The sequence below is a fragment of the Chelonoidis abingdonii genome, chromosome 8 (assembly GCF_003597395.2).
Source record: "Chelonoidis abingdonii isolate Lonesome George chromosome 8, CheloAbing_2.0, whole genome shotgun sequence".
Lineage (NCBI taxonomy): Eukaryota > Metazoa > Chordata > Testudines > Testudinidae > Chelonoidis > Chelonoidis abingdonii.
This window is the reverse complement of record NC_133776.1, coordinates 55,714,035-55,731,538: the sequence shown is the minus strand read 5'-3', so window position 1 is coordinate 55,731,538 and position 17,504 is coordinate 55,714,035. Positions and strand designations below refer to the sequence as shown.

General features: G+C 45.4%; 1 protein-coding gene across 1 annotated transcript in view; it reads right to left on the bottom strand.

Moving 5' to 3' along the window:
* RAB6B (RAB6B, member RAS oncogene family) overlaps nucleotides 1-17,504 on the bottom strand; it is a 148,724-nt gene that overhangs the window by 87,559 nt on the left and 43,661 nt on the right. The gene's annotated exons all lie outside the window — the stretch shown is intronic.

Sequence of the window (17,504 nt, the reverse complement as noted above, 5' to 3'; positions counted from 1 at the left end):
GCTTCATAATATCTAGCGTCAATGAGAGCCAAAATCTAGTCTGCACTCTTTGTTTCTTTCCATCTGTTTTAAATGTGCAGCCCTACATTTCATTGACTGGCCCTGTGTATGTGTTACAGAAAGTGGCTGTGGAGGTGAGGAAGTGCATACATGCCTAGAAAGCATTTGGGGGTAGGGACTTGCTTACTTGTGCCTGAGATTCAAGGGTGAAGTCCATGGGAATTTGGGGGGTGCGTGTGTGGTGATCACATATGCTCATTTGGTGCTTGGCTGAATCTTTAGGGATTTGCCATCACTAATATGGAGTCTCTTCCAGTGAACTCCCAGGCTACCAGCTAGATATTCCCCTACTACTTTATCAAGGTGGCTGCTTTGAGTAAAATCACAGGAGCAGATAAACCAAACAAAACCTCTGGTCCAACGGCTTACTGTCCTGTTCCAGACTGTGGTCTATATCAAATGCTGTACAGCAGCAATACACAATCCAGAACAGCCAAAGAGCCAGCATGGAATGAAAAAGTTGTTGCAGAGAAAAGCAGGAGAATGGAACAGATTTACAAAACCAACTGTAAGCAAGATCTGAATGAATGCTTCCCCGACAGCTAGCTGGGAGAGGGAAAGACTCTAGGTGTGGTTATGTAACTACAGTTTGCTCCGCTTTGCTTAGATTTGCTTAGCTATTCAGATGTTTTGCTCATTGTAATCAACTTGGCTGATGTTGGGTCACAAATCACATTAGTACTGAATGCAGGGGTAGTGAAATGCTGTTATCAATGTTGTGATTATTGTGGGAATGCAGGGAAGCAAGACTGTGCTTACCCTGTTCCATATGGCAGGGGGGTCACTCTTAGTGGAGAGGACCTCTTTGAGCCAGAGGCTCAATTGCCAAAGGCCTGTAAAAGAAGGATGGAGACAGAAGTTCTGGTCAGGAGGCTATACTCTCTCAGGTCTTTTCTAGACCAGCCTAGCATGTTCTTCCTGCACTGTTCAAAGAATGAAGCTACACAGACTTCATTAGAAACCTTTTTTTGTTATTTTAATTACTCAATCAGTACTGAAACTGATTGTGGTAGGACTGTGTTTCTGCCTTGCCTGCTAAGTGCTAAAATCACTTGAGATGGGGCAGTATTTTTGCCCAGCCTGCAAGAGCTGAAAATCACTGAAAGACTGATATGCAGAGGTCACAGCCGAGAGGCAGAAGCTGATTGACTGATAGTTAATTGGTGAGTGACCGACCAGCAGATTGGTGGTGAAGAGGTATGATGAGGAGCCAACAGGGTGGTGGCAGAGAGGTGTGATGAGCCACTAGCAGAGCGACTGGTGGAGGGGCACAGTGAGAGCAGTGAGCAGCCAGCGGAGCGAGTAAGTTGCCTCTTCACCCCCCACCCAGGGTGGGAGGTGAACTCTGCAGATTCACCTCTGAACTCTGGGTCTGCACTGACCAAGGACAACAACAGTGAGTGGGGTACAGAGAAGGGTCAGGCATGTGAAAGAGACTTTTGAGTTACTGGACTTAAGAACCTGAGGGGAAAAGGGCACTGCCAAACCTACTTGGGGGTGGGTCTTTTACTCATGGTTTATGAAGCCTGTTTGTGGTGTTTTCCTAAATTGAGTCTGAGTTATTTGCCTCCTTTTATTAAAAGTTATTTTTCTATACTCAGACTCTGTGCTTGTGAGCGGGGTAGTATTGCCTCTCCAAGGCACACAGGGGTGATGTGTAAATTTCCCAAGTTATTGAGTGGGGACGCGAGTAGGTTCTGTGTTGTATCAATGGAAAGGAACTCCTAAATATTGAACCCGGTCCTGGTTGCTGCTGGCTCCACTGGGCAGAAGGGTTACACAACTTACACATGAAAATGTTTTAATTATAAAAAGAAGAGCTATTTATTATCTTAACAGCTAAATAAAGGTTACAAGCTGAGCAGCATTCATCAGCAACTCAATGGACGTGCAAAAAGAACAGGAGTACTTGTGGCACCTTAGAGACTAACAAATTTATTTCAGCATAAGCTTTTGTGAGCTACAGCTCACTTCTTCGGATGCACAGAATGGAACACACAGACAGGAGATATTTATACATACAGAGAACATGAAAAGATGGAAGTATGCATACCAACAGGAAGAGTCTAATCAATTGAGATGAGCTATCATCAGCAGGAGAAAAAAAACTTTTGAAGTGATAATTGAGTGACCCAAGAAGGGTTTCGTGAGAAACTTAACCATAGGGGGAAATAGATTTCATTAGATGTAATGACCCAACCATTCCCAGTCTCTTATTTAAACCTATTAATTGTATACATTTGGCATATAATTCCAGTTCAGCAGTCTTCTCTTGGTCTGTGTTTGAAGTTTTTTTTCTTGGAAATTCCAACTCAAGTCTGTTCACTGAGTGGTTAGAGAGCTGAAGTGTTTCTCCCTGGTTTTTGAATGTTATGATTCCTGATGTCAGATTTGTGTCCATTCTTATTCTTTTTGTGTTGAGACTGTCCGTTTGGCAATTTACATGGCAGAGCGGGCATTGCTTGACATGAAATGGCTATATCACAGTTGGTAGAGATGCAGTAGTGAACAGCCCGTTGATGGTGTGGTCGATGGTATTAGTCCTATGATAGGTGTTCACTTGAACATAGATATGTGGCAGAGCTGGGCATTGGGTTTTGTTGCAAGGAGATAGTTTTTCCCTGGGTTAGTCGTTTTATTGTCTGTATGGTGTGCGGTTGCCGGTGTAGTATTGCTTCAGGTTTGGGAGGCTACTGTAGTGATGAGACTGTGTGTCTCCAAGATCTTTGTGATGAGAGTCATTCTTTAGGATAGGTTGTAGTCTTTGATTGATGTGCTGGAGAGGTTTTAGTTGGGGCTGTAGGTTGTATGGCTGTGTATTCTGTGTATTTAGTCTTTGTTGGGCCTGTCCTGTAGGTAGTTGCTTTGGAGTACTTTTCTGGCTCTCAATTCTGTATTTTTTCACTTCAGGCAGTGTGAGTTTTAGTTTTTAAAACTCCTTAAGATTTTGTAGTGTTTCCTTGTCTGCAGGTATTGGAACAACTACCAGTTGTCTCTTGAGCTTGGTCTGTGACAGTTATGTTGTGGTTGTCCTGGTGGACAGCTGGAGGCACGTAGGTAAAGTCGGTTGGTTATAGACGCTTATGTTCCAGTATAGGGTTATGTTTATGTGGACCAATTGCTTATTAGCACAGTAGTGTCGAAAGGACATGGCAGCGGTTGGTGGAATGGTTTCGATGGAGTGTTGATAGGTGTTGGATTCTACAATCTAAATGCTGGAATCTCGAGGGCTTCTTTTCCATGGGTCGATTGATGATGCATCAATGTAGCCGTCAAGTAGGGTGCGAGGGAACAGAGCTAGGAGCAATTGTTCTAAGTCAGCCATGTGGGTACCCATAGCAGTGCCGCTGACTTGAAGAATGTATTGTTCCCAAATGCGAAATGTGTGCTGAGGACAAAGTCACAGAATTCAGCCACAGCGTTAGCGTGATATATGGGATATATTCCTGATGGCTTGTAGTCCATTTTGTGTGGATGGTTCGTGGGTAGAGGGTTCCGATCCATAGTGGCCACTGGATGATGTTTTCTGGATGATCAACTCGATGGATTGTGTTCCTCGGAAGCAGGTGAGTGTCTTCAAGAGATAGCTGGAGTCTGGTGATTGGCCAAAAAGGGCTGAGGAGGCGATCACATAAGCAGGACAAACCTGCTGTTAAAGTGCAATGGCTTGAGATGAATGGGGTGTCTAGGCTTCCAGTTTATGGATTCTGCTGGTAGAATAGATACACCTGTGTCGGGGTTCTAGGATTCTGGTCTGACAGATCTGTTCCTTCTCGTCCAGGGGTATTCTTGAGCAGATGGTGTATTTCTTTTGGTAACCCTAGTGGGATCAGAGGAGCTAATGGTCTGTAGAGATGTGAGTTAAAGAGCTGCTAGCAGCCTCATTGTGATATTCCAACGTATCATGATGATGACAGCATCTCCTTTGTCAGCCTTTTTTATTATTATGCAGAGTTGTTCTTGAGGCTGTTGGATGGCATGGTCGGCATGGCTTAGGTTATGGAAGTGACGCTGTTTTCTTACATTCAGCTCGTGCACAATTACGAGCAATCTCTGTAGATGTCGTCTGTTGTTTTCGCCTTCATGAGAGTTCATTGCGCTCCTTTTATATTGGATGATTAGGTAGGAAGGATTCTGTGGGTTAATATGTTGTTCAGGGTTTTGAAGTATTCTGTTGATCTGAATGGCGCAGCTCGGATTCCTAGCAGTCAACACAGACTGCTTCATGGTGGAGTCTGGAAAGACAAAAAAGAGGCCCTGACGATAGGACAGATAATTCTGCGCGTCTAAGGAGAATAGCTCTGAAAGGATTTAAACGATTTGCTTGGTGGGTTAAGGGCACTGTTGTGGCTCTTGTGGCATGTTTAGCAGTTTGCAGTTGAGAGTCCTTGTTTCTATTTGTAGGAGAAGGCAACTTTGTTGTTGGTCAATGGCTTGTCTAAGTTTTTGTTAAAGTCGATATCCATGAGGAAGTTTGTGTGAGTTGGTTTCTATGAGAGTATCTAGTTTGAGAGTTCAGTTCCTTACTTTCTTCCCGTTTGCTGTGTATAGGATGTTGATTCAGGTAGTTTTGCGTTTCTTTTGAGCGTGTGTGAGCACAATTCTGTCAGCTGTCTGGTGTGATACGTAGATTGTATGATTTTTAGTTTAATCTTTTGCTTAGATGTCCATCTGTTTGCATTTGGAAAGGAAGATGTGTCTGATCTGTGCATCTGTTCGAAGTTTTTTCATGAATTGTTGATGATTTCTCCTGTCTGTTGTTCCATTCTAAGCATCTGAAGAAGTGAGCGTAGCGTCACAAAGCTCATGCCTTACATAAATTTGTTAGTCTCTAAAGGTGCCACAAGTACTCCTGTTCTTTTTCAAGATACAGATAAACACGGCTCGCTCTCCTTGAAACCTTCAATGGGACATGCAAGTTCCATAGACATTGATTCAGCTGGAGCTGATTGCATCATTCTGAAGAAAGCATTTCGTGGGAGACGTTTGCAGCTTACTGTTATTCGTATAGTGTCACTGCTCTTTGGCACCACGACACACATGCATGCTCACACGTGCTGGCCTGAAGTTCATTATTTTGTGCATCTCTGTATTTTTTTACTATATTATATTATTTTTTACTATTTCTGCTGTCGTCTTTGAGATGATGAGACTAAACCTAACTGGACTATTCAAGCAAGACATTGCCGTACCCTCATTACATAAAGCCTATTTATGACTTTTGTGTTATTTTATCTGCCTTTCGCATCCAGGACCCTACGTTTAGATTAACTTCTTTGACTGCTGCTCTGTACTGAGCGCATGTAGTCATCATTGCAGCCTGTCTCCCCAGTCTCACGCTGCATCTTTTCTCTTGAGGGTTTAGCCACTCAAATCAGGCAGAGATGAAAGTGTGAGCAGACAACTGAGAACTTCTGTTTTCACCTTCTCAAGCCCTAATGGGCAGAGTAATGCTAAGAAAGCCATTCCACAGGCATTCACACTTCAGCATCCGACGAAATGGGTATTCACCATGAAAGCTCATGCTCCCAATACATCTGATTAGTCTATAAGGTGCCCCAGACTCCTTGCTGCTGACTAACGAAAGGACCTGCACCATCATTCTCCCTGCTGAGCTGCCAACCCTGCCTTTCATATCTCCTACCACTATTCTCCACGTCTCATTCTAGCCCATATCATCCTCACCCGAGACCACATCTCTCCTGTCTCCTATCTCCCTCCCGTAGTATTAGCCACGACAGCCCGTCGGGGCCCCCTCTCCCATTCCCAGCCAGTTCAAACCGAAACTACCTCCCAGCCTCCCACTCAGCCTCCCCAGCTGTTGTCCAGTTCCTGTCGGCAGAGGTGTTATCTGGCCCCTTCAACCCCCCTCCTGGTTACTTCAGGTATACATGCTCAGATGACTCCCTTATCCCATGCGGCTATCCAGCACACTCCCTGCGATTCCAGTCTGTCGTAGACAAATCCCTGAATTTCAGGTGCCACTCGCCACTCACGCATCAATAACACGAGCAGAAAATTCCCACTTCTCCAGGGGATCGAGACACCCACCAGCACAAACAGAAGTCAGTCCTTTGGTTATCCTGACGATGTTTGAGGTGTCTCCTCTTCCCCGCCCCCCGGCCCGCCTGCCATTAACTTGGCTCCTATTATGGCTCCCTTTAACTTCTATGTGCTATAGGAACCTCCTGCTGGGAGGAAGAGGGAAGGGTCCGGGGCAGCAGTGGAGGGGAAAAGTCCCTGGAAGTGCATCTCTTTTGCTCCCCAGGAGAGAGAGTGGCCAGGAGCCCTCAGAGCCAGGACCAAGACACAAGGCTCTGAGAGGTGGCTCTGGCCTCCTGGCCAGCAGTGAGTTCTGGGGGACGATCCCCCTCCCTGCTGCACTGAGAATTTGTTTCCTGGATGATGAGCTGAGCTGCTCTGATGACCTGCTCAGGGCTGGGGTCCTACATAGCATGGAGTGGAAGGGGGAGGTGATGCACGTGGAAGCAGCAGGTAGGGCAATGAGCTAGGGATGCTGGGATGGGGCAGGTCTGACAGTGAAGGGGATGCCTCCCTCTCCAGCTCTTCACTTTCCTGCTGCGGCTTCCCAGACTTATTCCTGCGATGGTTGCTGTAAGCCCAGGTGAGACTGCCTGTGTGGGCACCAGCCCAGTTGCACAGGGCTGGTGCGCATACTGCACTGCCTCCTAGGACAATAGCTATGGCTCTGCAGCCCTTGCCCCTCCTCCCTGGGGTGGTTTGCACCCCAAAGGCTGCTGGCAGGGAGCAGCCCTTGTCCTCCTCCATGCACTGCTTACTGGCCCTCACCCAGGAGGCATGTGGGGAAAGGGGTCCTTCTCCCCTTCCCCTGCACACAGGCTAGGGGCAATCTATCTGCTCCCGAGGGCTGCCATATGGTTGCTCTCATTCCTGCCGACAGGCAGCACTGAGGCCTCCTGTGTAGTTTTTATCATCCTCAATTGCTCCTTCAACTTCCTGCCTGGTCCAGAGACTCTGATTGAGGCTTCCTACTCCCGATAAAACCAGGACGCGCTCTGAGTGTATGTTCTTGACTATTTACTTCCTTTTCCAATTCCCATCCTAACGGGCTTTTGTCTCCTCCCCTGCCCAAACCAGCTCTGGTGTCCCCCATCCCATTCACTCAGTACCCAATCATATACCAAGTCAGCGCCCTTCAGAGCACCCTCTGGTGAAACTTAGGTCAGTGAGCGCTACTTGCCAATAACCCTGCCTAGGCTTTTGGGCTGCTCTTTTGTTCTCCTCCCAGCTGACAACAGTGTTGCCAACTCCTAGGATTATTTTTTGCAATTCTCCCAGTATTTGGCATTGAACAGAAAGCCTCAACTTCTGGAGTCATGCCATTATGTGAGAATCTCAGATAACTACTTTTTTTTTTTTTAATGCAAGGTTTTAGCCCTCCTGGTTTAGAAGCAAAGCTTGAAACATGATCTGTAAACGTTTGAGTTTGAGACTTTTTATTACTGTAAAACTCCCACGGTTTTTAAGCCAGTCCTATGATTTTTGGGGGGGCCTGACCCCTGGTTTTCAATTGCTTGAGACCAGCAATACGGTAAATATTGTTTTGTTCATGTCAGTTATGTAAACCTATGTAAGGACTGCGAGCCACTGAAGCTGAAGTGTAACCCAGTTAAAAATTAGGTTAAAAATCAATGGTAAAATTCCCATTGATTTCAGTGGGGCCAAGATTTCACCCTACACGTCCATATACTGGTACCTGCTGTATACAAATAATGCAACAGCCACGCACGTTCCTCCTCTAAATCCCAAAGCTGCCGAACGGAGTGGCCCTGTCTCAGAGAGCCTCTCTAGTCAATCCTGGCTTTCTCTCTGCCCAAGGGGCTGGTGGGATGGTCAGGAGAGGAGGTCAGAAAGAGCCCACAGGGCTGCCAGGAGCTATGTTGAGAGAGTAGCTGGAGCTGGACCTGCAGGGGGAAATCTGAGAGAGGAACAACACAATACCTGCTCCCAGGCAGACGAGCCTCTCCTTGTCAGACGGGTTACTGCTGCCTCTGCATTACATACCTGCAGCTCTCCAGACTTGGACCATCCACCCCAAGCAAGCCCAGTGCTGTTGGGCTGGGGAACCATGAGCAATGGTGTTCCAGGAATTGCCAGTAAAGAAAGGGAGGAAGGGTGGCCCAGCAGTTAGGGCACTAGCAAGGCCTTAGGAGGCTTGGGTTCAAGTCCCTGCCCCATCACAGGTTGCTTGGTGATCCTTGGCAAGTCACTTAACCACTCTGTGCCACTGTTCTCACTCTGTGCAATAGGGATAATAGCACTTCCCTATCTCACGGGGAGACAGAAGCGTGAATCCATGAAGACTGAGGTGCTCAGATATTGGGACCACGTAAGCCACGTAGACAGCAGCCATCCAGAACAGACGGGTGCTGTATAAGCCGACATGTCATAGAATATCAGGGTTGGAAGGGACCTCAGGAGGTCATCTAGTCCAACCCCTTGCTCAAAGCAAGACCAACACCAACTAAATCATCCCAGCCAGGGCTGTGTCAAGCCTGACCTTAAAAACCTCTAAGGAAGGAGATTCCACCACCTCCCTAGGTAACCCATTCCAGTGCTTCACCACCTTCCTAGTGAAATAGTTTTTCCTAGTATCCAACCTAGACCTCCCCTCACTGCCACGTGAGACCATTTGTCCTTGTTCTGTTATCTGCCACACTGAGAAAGCCTATGTCACCTTCTTTGGAACCCCTTTAGAGTTGAAGGCTGCTATTCAAATCCCTCATCTTCTCTTCTGCGACTATATAAGCGCAATCCATCAGCCTCCTCGTGAAGCATGTGCTCCGTCCCCTTAATCATTTTGTTGTTGCCCCCACTGGACTCTTCCATGTCACATCCCTTCGTAGGTGGGGAGACAACACCTGGACCACAAACCCAGGTTGTAGGCCTCACACAGTGTTGAATAAAGGGAATAATCTTCCCTTATCTGTGCAATCGCTCCTAAATACAACCCCATATGCGATTGACCTTCCTGGCAATGAGGGCACACTGCTGGGTCCATCGTCTTTCTCCACTGGTCCCAGGTCTTTGTCTGGCAGCTTAGCTAGTTGTCCCCAGCCTGAAGCTGTGAATGGGATCTTTCTTCCTAAGTGCAGGACTCTGCACTTGTCCTTGTTGACTCAGTCAGATTTCTTTTGTGCCCATCACTCCAATTTGGCTGGTCCCTCTGATATGCTATCCTCCCTTCAGCGCATATCCTTTCTCTCCCCCATTTTTAGCGTCATCTGTGAATTGCTGAGGGTGCAATTATCCCATCATCCAGATCAATTATAAAGATTGTTGAACAAAACCGGATCCAGAACTGACCCTGGGGCACTCTGTTTGATACCGGCTGCCAACTGTATTTCACAAAGACTGCCAGTATGCTGCTAAAGCCAAGCTCTGCGGGGTGCCTGGAGTACAAGTTAATCTGCCTGTGTCTGACTATAATCTCCCAATCCATCCTGTGAGAGAAGTCAATATACTGAGTGCACTGGACCTGAGCTATTTTATGGTATTTGCATTGCCATTTCATTTATTCTATGTAATGTTCAAACCTCTACTCCCATTTCCCTCTTCGGTGGGCCTTTGGCAAAAGCTTTTTGGCCCCTGCTTAACGAGAAAGTGAATGACACAAACAACAAATCTCCAGCTAAGTCAGCAGATCACAGCATGACAGCACATATGTTCTTCAGCACCGGTTTTTAGTATGGCTGTCAAGTGATTTAAAAAATTAATTGTGATTAATCATGAGATTAATCACATTGTTAAACAATAATAGAATACCATTTATTTAAATATTTTGGAAGTTTTCTACATTTTCAAATATATTGGTTTCAATTACAACACAGAACACAAAGTGTACAATGCTCACTTTATATTTATTTTTGATCACAAGTACTTGCACCTAAAAAAAACAAGAAATAGTATTTTTCAATTACAATCTAATTAATATAATGCAATTTCTTTATCGTGAAAGTTGAACTTACTAATGTAGAATTATGTACAACCCCTCCCCCCGCACTCAAAAATAAAACTATGTACAATTTTAGAGCCCGCAAGACCACTCAGTCCTACTTCTTGTTCAGCCAATTGCTCAGACAAACAAGTTTGTTTACATTTGCAGGAGATAATGCTGCCGACTTCTTGTTTACAATGTTATATGAAAGTGAGAACAGCATTCGCATGGCACTGTTGTAGCTGGTGTTGCAAGATATTTGTGTCCCAGATGAGTAAAGACTCATATGTCCCTTCATGCTTCAGCCACCATTCCAGAGGACATGCGTCCATGCTGATGACATGCTCTTCTTGATAACGATCCAAAGCAGTGCGGATTGATTCCTGTTCATTATCTGAGTCAGATGCCACCAGCAGATTTTCTTTTCTTTTCTTGGTGGTTGATTTTCCTTTTTGGTGGTTCGGGTTCTGTAGTTTCTGCATCAGAGTGTTGCTCTTTCAAGACTTCTGAAAACATACACCACATTTCATCCCTCTCATTTTGGAAGGCACTTCAGATTCTTAAATCTTGGGTCTAGTGCTATAGCTATCTTTAGAAATTTCACATTGGTATCTTCTTTGTGTTTTGTCAAATTTGCAGTGAAAGTTCTTAAAACAAAAATGTGCTGGGTCATCATACAAGACTGTATAACATGAAATATATGGCAGAATGTATGTAAAACAGATCAGGGGACATACAATTCTCTCCCAAGGAGTCCAATCACAAATGTAATTAATGTATTATTTTAATGAGCGTCATGAGCATGGAAGCATCTCCTCTGGAACGATGGCTATAACATTGCCATGCGAATGCCTGTTCTCACTTTCTGGTGCCATTATAATTAAGAAGTGGGCAGAACAAGAAGTAGGGCAGAGTGGACTTGTAGGCTCTAAAGTTTTACATTGTTTTGTTTTTGAGTGCAGTTGTGTCACAAAAAAAAACCTATATTTGTAAGCTGCACTTTCATGATCAATAGATTGCACTACAGTACTTGTATGAGGTGAATTGAAAAATGCTATTTTATCATTTTTACAGTGCAAATATTTGTAATAATAATATAAAGTGAGCACTCTACCTTTTGTATTGTGTTGTATTGAAATCAATATATATTTGAAAATGTAGAAAAACATCCAAAAATATTTAATAAATATCAATTAGTATTCTACTGTTTAACATTGCGATTAATCACAATTAATTTTTTAATCGTGCTTACTTTTTTTTTTTTAGTTAATTGCGCGAGTTAACGGCAATTAATTGACAGCCCTAGTTAAATGTACTCCAGTTAGAACAAGGAACATGGGGCCAAGTATCCGAAATGGAGCACCTGTGATCTTGCGAAGGGTTTATTTTATTTTATTGGTATTAAAAGCACTGCGGACTTAATCCTCTGCTGAGCACAGAGGGGCATGAAAAGTGACTCTCTCCAACTTTTTCTCCTCTCTCTGACCCTGCGGGCAGCCAGTGAACAAACTGCCCCCAGTACAAGTCAGAGCACTGTTATGAAGCTCCCTACTTACAACCTGACTGCATTCTCCTTTACCTTCTTATTTATTCTTTAAACACTTTTTAAAAGAAGCATTTTCTTTATCTCTGCAGCACATGCTCATGACTGCATGGCAGCCTGACACCACAAAGCAAGTGGGCTGCCAGGGCTGCCCAGGCTCTTTCACTAGCTCACCAACAAAATGGACTAAAAGAAAAAAGAAAAGAAAAGAATGAGAGGAAGAGGGGCCATTGACATTTATAGAGTAGCTCTAGCCAGTTCAGCAGAGGACATGGTGCTGGAGCTGAATTCCAATTGGCTGCGGGATTGACAAGCAATTGCATAAAGTCTGTTCCCTAGAGATGCTCTGGCCCTTTGGGAGGAGGCCATGGACCAGTTATACTTTTTGAAATTCTCATGTTGCTTTTGAGGCTGTGACAGGTCACAGAGATGGAGAATAGGAAAACGTGCATGGGGCACAGGTTTAACTAAAGAGCCTAGTCCGGGGGGCGGGAGGTGGGGAGCAGAGTTCCTTCCTGCTAGTGTATAATGAGGAGTTTAGAAAGGGATTTCAGACTGTCACTTCATCTGTATGCATGTGGAAAGCCAGATCCTCAGCTGATGTAAATCTAAGGGTTGATTTACACCAACTAAGAAGCCAACTCTTTGCTTTTTATTCCAAATTTTATTTCCAATTCTCCCTCTGTCTTCCATCAATAGGGCAGAATCCTTCTAAGCAGGGCACCATCCCACTAACCTCAAGCCAAAATGTATTTCATGCCCAGCCACGTCAACCCAAATGGTGTCATTTTATTCCTGCCCATTTGTCATCTCCTGGGGACGTTTTACAATCTAAAGGCTCTATTCCAATTTCCTAATTCTTATTTTGTTTAAAGTGTAGCTCTACTCTGAAGAAATGTCTCTGTAACAAAAACGGCTACTAATTATGCCGAGTCAGAGCTGATGACTTAAGAGACAAAGTGTTTCTTTTTATTCCCCACTCACATTACCACGTAGACAATTCAGTTAAGAGAAGAGAGGGAGTTGGATTTTATTTCTAGATGCCCCAGATCAACTGAATTCTTTAACCTCTATATGGCCTACCCTAAGCATTCAAAAACCATGAGGCAGGGCTCAACATTCATGAGTTTTTATTTTTTAAACAAAATAATCAAATCTGGGGTATTTTGTTTTGTTCTATTTCGTCTCCTGGCGTTTGAATCAGTAGGGGATCACTCATTTGTGAGCTTTTCTCTGCAACCATGAGACGTAAAAAACTTACTTTTTAAAAAAACAATTAAGAAAAGAAAGCTGAGAGTCTCACATATTCACGGCTCCAGGAGCTAATGCTCTTAGAAAAACATCAAATATCACAACAGTTTGCAACACTCTAACCTCTGGTTAGTTACCCCAGGGCAAACCTATTAAAGACAGTCTCTCTCTAAGGCAGTGGTTCTCAACCTGTGGCCCAACCAGCCCACAGCTGTGGCCCAACCAGCCCACAGCTGTGGCCCAACCAGCCCACAGCTGTGGCCCAACCAGCCCACAGCTGTGGCCCATGAGACATTCTCAGGGCCATACAAGTAGTATTGGATGCAGCCCACAATGGTAAATAGGTTGGGAACCACTGTTCTAAGGGCATAATCTGAAAACAGTGGAGTTGCACAGGAGTCTGCTGCTCTAATTCGACCTGCAGAACTCACATGGTACTAATGGAGGGAAAGAAAAAGACCCATTCTGACTCTGAGAATCCAGGCAGAGTGTGGTGACCTGGCAGTTAACCCTCTTTCATCGTGTTACCTGTAAGTTGAGCACTCTTTATTTGGAAACAAACAGGGAACCCCCCTCAGTACCATTTGTATAATCAAGTATCAGAGGGATAGCTGTGTTAGTCTGGATCTGTAAAAGCAGCAGAGAATCCTGTGCACCTTATAGACTAACAGACGTTTTGGAGCTAACAGACGTTTGGAGCGTGAGCTTTCGTGGGTGAATACCCACTTCGTCAGACGCAGGTAGTGGAAATTTCCAGGGGCAGGTATATATATGCTAGCAAGCAAGCTAGAGATAACGAGGTTAGTTCAATCAGGAGGATGGGCCCTGTTCTAGCAGTAGAGGTGTGAAAACCAAGGAGGAGAAACTGGTTCTGTAATTGGCAAGCCATTCACAGTCTTTGTTTAGTCCAGAGCTGATGGTGTCAAATTTGCAGATGAACTGAAGCTCAGCAGTTTCTTTGAAGTCTGGTCCTGAAGTTTTTTTGCTGCAGGATGGCCACCTTAAGGTCTGCTATAGTGTGGCCAGGGAGGTTGAAGTGCTCTCCTACAGGTTTTTGTATATTGCCATTCCTGATATCTGATTTGTGTCCATTTATCCTTTTCCGTAGTGACTGTCCAGTTTGGCCGATTGTACATAGCAGAGGGCATCTGCATTGATTGGCATATTTAACATGGCGTATATACCTACCCCTGGAAATTGGGCTACCCCTCTGATACTTGACACCATGCAAGGCACTGCATTTAGCCGTATGGAGTGGAAATCCATCAACCTCATGAAGAAACTTGCACAAATACAGACAGATATCATCTTCCTTTCCAAATGCAAACGGATGGACATCATACCAAATGGACTAAAGGTAAAAAATCCACTGCTATCTACATACTACACAGACCACAGTGAGAGATTATGCCATACACTATCAAAGAAACTGAGGAACCACCTGATCAGCATCCTATACAGCAAACAGGAAAACATCAAAAAAGAGCTCTCCAACCTGGAGACTTTCATTAATAACCAAACTTCCATAAAAACGGACTTCACTAAAATAAGACAGGAGATCTACAGCACTCACTTCACCTCTCTACAAAGGAAAGGACTGTAAGCTGTCTAAACTCCTACCTGACACATGGGGCCACAACCGTGGTACCCCTAACCCACCCAGCAATATCGTCAATCTATCCAACTACACACTCAGCCCAGAAGAAAAGTCTGTCCTATCTCGGGGACTCTCTTTCTGCCCTGCCACCCCCCACCAACATGATACAGTTCTGTGGCGATCTGGAAGCCTACTTTCGCCGTCTACGACTCAAAGAATACTTCCAGGACAACACTGAACAGTGCACTGATACACAGGTACCCTCCCACCAACAGCACAAGAAGAAGAACTCCACATGGACTCCTCCTGAGGGTCGAAATGACAGTCTGGACCTATACATTGAATGCTTCCGCCGACGTGCACAGGCAGAAATCATGTGGAAAAACAACACCGCTTGCCTCATAACCTAAGTCGTGCAGAACGCAATGCCATCCACAGCCTCAGAAACCACCCTGACATTATCATCAAAGAGGCTGATAAAGGAGGTGCTGTTGTCATCATGAACAGGTCTGACTACCAAAAGGAGGCCGCCAGACAACTCTCCAATACCAAATTCTACAGGCCACTTCCCTCAGATCCCACTGAGGAATACACTAAGAAACTGCACCATCTACTCAGGACACTCCCTACACTAACACCGGAACAAATCAGCATACCCTTAGAGCCCCGACCAGGGTTATTCTATCTACTACCCAAGATCCACAAACCGGAAATCCTGGACGCCCCATCATCTCGGGCATTGGCACTCTCACTGAAGGACTGTCTGGATATGTGGACTCTCTACTCAGACCCTATGCCACCAGCACTCCCAGCTATCTCCGTGACACCACTGATTTCCTGAGGAAACTACAATGCATTGGTCACCTCCAGAAAACACCATCCTAGCCACCATGGATGTAGAGGCTCTCTACACAAACATCCCACACACAGATGGAATACAAGCTGTCAGGAACAGTATCCCTGATGATGCCACAGCACAACTGGCTGCTGAGCTCTGTGCCTTTTATACTCACACACAACTATTTCAATTTGATGACAATATATATCTCCAGATCAGTGGCACTGCTATGGGCACCCGCATGGCCCCACAATATGCCAATATTTTTATGGCTGACCTGGAACAACGCTTCCTCAGCTCTCGTCCACTCACGCCCCTTCTCTACCTACGCTACATTGACATCATTCATCATCTGGACCCATGGGAAGGAGACTCTAGAAAAATTCCACCACGATTTCAACAACTTCCACCCCACCATCAACCTCAGCCTGGACCAATCTACACGGGAGGTCCACTTTCTAGACACCACGGTGCAAATAAGTGATGGTCACATTAACACCACCCTATATCGAAAACCTACCGACCGCTATGCCTACCTTCATGCCTCCAGCTTCCATCCCGGGCACATCACACACGATCCATTGTCTACAGCCAAGCACTGAGGTACAACCGCATCTGCTCTAACCCCTCAGACAGAGACCAACACCTACAAAATCTCCACCAAGCATTCTCAAAACTACAATACCCGCACGAGGAAATTAGGAAACAGATCAACAGAGCCAGACGTGTACCCAGAAGCCTCCTACTGCAAGACAAACCCAAGAAAGAAACCAACAGGACTCCACTGGCCATCACATACAGCCCCCAGCTAAAACCCCTCCAACGCATCATCAGGGATCTACAACCCATCCTGGACAATGATCCCACACTTTCACACAGGTCTTGGGTGGCAGGCCAATCCTTGCCCACAGACAACCTGCCAACCTGAAACGTATTCTCACCAGCAACTGCACACCGTACCATAGTAACTCTAGCTCAGGAACCAATCCATGCAACAAACCTCGATGCCAACTCTGCCCACATATCTACACCAGCGACACCATCACAGGACCTAACCAGATCAGCCACACCATCACTGGTTCATTCACCTGCACGTCCACCAATGTAATATACGCCATCATATGCCAGCAATGCCCCTCTGCTATGTACATCGGCCAAACTGGACAGTCACTACGGAAAAGGATAAATGGACACAAATCAGATATCAGGAATGGCAATATACAAAAACCTGTAGGAGAGCACTTCAACCTCCCTGGCCACACTATAGCAGACCTTAAGGTGGCCATCCTGCAGCAAAAAAACTTCAGGACCAGACTTCAAAGAGAAACTGCTGAGCTTCAGTTCATCTGCAAATTTGACACCATCAGCTCTGGACTAAACAAAGACTGTGAATGGCTTGCCAATTACAGAACCAGTTTCTCCTCCCTTGGTTTTCACACCTCTACTGCTAGAACAGGGCCTCATCCTCCCTGATTGAACTAACCTCGTTATCTCTAGCTTGCTTGCTAGCATATATATACCTGCCCCTGGAAATTTCCACTACCTGCATCTGACGAAAGTGGGTATTCACCCCTGTTAGTCTATAAGGTGCCAAGGATTCTCTGCTGCTTTGTGGGTGAATACCCACTTCGTCAGACGCAGGTAGTGGAAATATCCAGGGGCAGGTATATATATGCTAGCAAGCAAGCTAGAGATAACGAGGTTAGTTCAGTCAGGGAGGGTGAGGCCCTGTTCTAGCAGTAGAGGTGTGAAAACCAAGGGAGGAGAAACTGGTCTGTAATTGGCAAGCCATTCACAGTCTTTGTTGAGTCCAGAGCTGATAGTGTCAAATTTGCAAATGAACTGAAGCTCAGCAGTTTCTCTTTGAAGTCTGGTCCTGAAGTTTTTTTGCTGCAGGATAGCCACCTTAAGGTCTGCTATAGTGTGGCCAGGGAGGTTGAAGTGCTCTCCTACAGGTTTTGTATATTGCCATTCCTGATATCTGATTTGTGTCCATTTATCCTTTTCCGTAGTGACTGTCCAGTTTGGCCGATGTACATAGCAGAGGGGCATTGCTGGCATATGATGGCGTATATTACATTGGTGGACGTGCAGGTGAATGAACCAGTGATGGTATGGCTGATCTGGTTAGGTCCTATGATGGTGTCGCTGGTGTAGATATGTGGGCAGAGTTGGCATCGAGGTTTGTTGCATGGATTGGTTCCTGAGCTAGAGTTACTATGGTACGGTGTGCAGT